This window comes from Carlito syrichta, unplaced genomic scaffold (assembly GCF_000164805.1).
Source record: "Carlito syrichta isolate Samal-C Ts95f unplaced genomic scaffold, Tarsius_syrichta-2.0.1 Scaffold301828, whole genome shotgun sequence".
NCBI classification, from domain to species: Eukaryota; Metazoa; Chordata; class Mammalia; order Primates; family Tarsiidae; genus Carlito; species Carlito syrichta.
The window spans coordinates 52,802-54,444 of record NW_007245924.1 but is presented as its reverse complement, the minus strand read 5'-3'; the positions used below and the strand labels follow the sequence as shown (position 1 = coordinate 54,444).

Sequence of the window (1,643 nt, the reverse complement as noted above, 5' to 3'; positions counted from 1 at the left end):
GGCGTGGGGCTCTTGCAGCCCGCCCCGCGGATCGAGCGCCTCCGCCTCTCCTGGGAGTCTAGCTTTTTGCCCGGCTTGCTGCAGCCACTGCTGCCTCCCTCTCCGGAATCCGCTTGGTCCTCGCAGCGATCCCCTCCTCCTCCCCTCCCCTCCCAGTGTCACCGGGGCTGCTTGGCTCTGCCCCCTTCGCCGCCGCTTGCTCCCTGCTTTCGTCCCTCCCTCTCTTGCTCGCTCCCTCCCTTCGCCTCCTCCTCCCCGTCCCCCCCCCCGCGTCGGCAGCATTCTGGGAGTTGTAGTCCCGTGGAGTGGGGGCAGGCGCCGCCCGCGGACCCTGCCGGACTCCACTTCCCGTCGAGCCCTGCGACCGGCACCCACTCCACCAGGCTTCGCTCGCACACAGACACACACACACACCGCTCTCCCCCTCACTCTTTCGCTCGCCGCGGCTGCTGCCAGTGTGTGGCTCTGTCTCTCCTCCGCTTTGCTGAGCCCTCCCTTCTTCCTCTCAGTTCCTAGAGTCCGACCGCCGCCGCCGCCGAGAGAGAGGAGAAGGAGGTCGGTGGCGATAAGGGGTGGAGGGGGGCATCAGATCGGGGCAGTATTAGGCGGGTGGCGGTTCAGAGAGGGTAAGAGGGAGCCCGGGTGGCGGCCTGAGCCTCCCCGCGGAGCCGACCCGGGAACAGGTGCGTCTTTTTTCTCTCTCCCCCAACCCCTCCACCCCTTTTGACTCCCCGGCTTTTTCGTATCCCCCCACCCGCTTCTTTCTATCTTAAGCCTTTCTCCAACCCTGTCCCTTCTTCGCCCTGCGGCCGCTTTGCTTGCCCCCCGGGGGCGCCGTCCTCTCCGTGTCCCCGGACGTAGCGCTCCCTGGAGCTCGCTCTGTCCTCGCCCCTCCCTTCGGGACAGCTCCCCTCCACTTCCCACCTTCGTACCCCATCCCCTACCTTTCCCTGCCCCCCTCCTCGACCCCTTCTCTCTTAGCCAGGTGAGACTTGTTCGCCACGATCCAAGAGAGTCTTCTTCCTGGCTGGGCGGGGGTCTCCATGGAAACGGGGGTCGGTTGATCCTGGGGGGGAAACCATAGGAATTACCCCACTCCTCGGAAAGGGAGGTGGAGGCTACCTTCTTGTTAACTACCTGGCCCCAACCCCCGATCCGAGATCCGACGATCCGAAGGGAGCCTGACTAGCAGGGCAGGGCGAGAAAAGGCTTGTGTTTTTTTTTGTTTTTGTTTTTTTTTTGGGGGGGGGGTTGTCCGTGATGAAGTCTTGAAGAGACCGGGAGAAAATACCCTCCAACCTCAGAGGGGAGGTGCGACGGGTGTTCTTCAGGGCTGCTTTCTTCCCGGTGCTGGGGTGCGGGAACCGTAGGGTAAGGGGTACCCCTAGGTGGCGGCGGGGCCTGGGTTTGGGAGTGGGAGTGCTGTGATGGGGGCAGGGGCAATTATCCGAGTCCCTGGAAAAAAGGCGGGGGATGACTTCGGAGCGCCCCAGCTCCGCTGCCCTCGCTTTAGGGGCGGGGGCCGCCGAGCCGGGCGCGGCGGGGAGGGGGCTTAAATTGAAGGAGGATGAGATCGGGGGCAATTCACACTAGCCCCAGCAAGCCGGGGGGAGATCCAGCGTGCAAGCCCTCCGCCCGCTTCG

At 64.8% G+C, this 1,643-nt stretch overlaps 1 protein-coding gene across 1 annotated transcript in view; it reads left to right on the top strand.

The window, feature by feature from the left end:
- Positions 1-402: 402 nt before the first annotated feature.
- BCORL1 (BCL6 corepressor like 1) overlaps positions 403-1,643 on the top strand; it is a gene marked incomplete at its 3' end in the record, with an annotated part of 51,146 nt that continues 49,905 nt past the window's right edge. Inside the window, exon 1 of the mRNA XM_021711041.1 lies at positions 403-555. The remainder of the gene's footprint in view (positions 556-1,643) is intronic.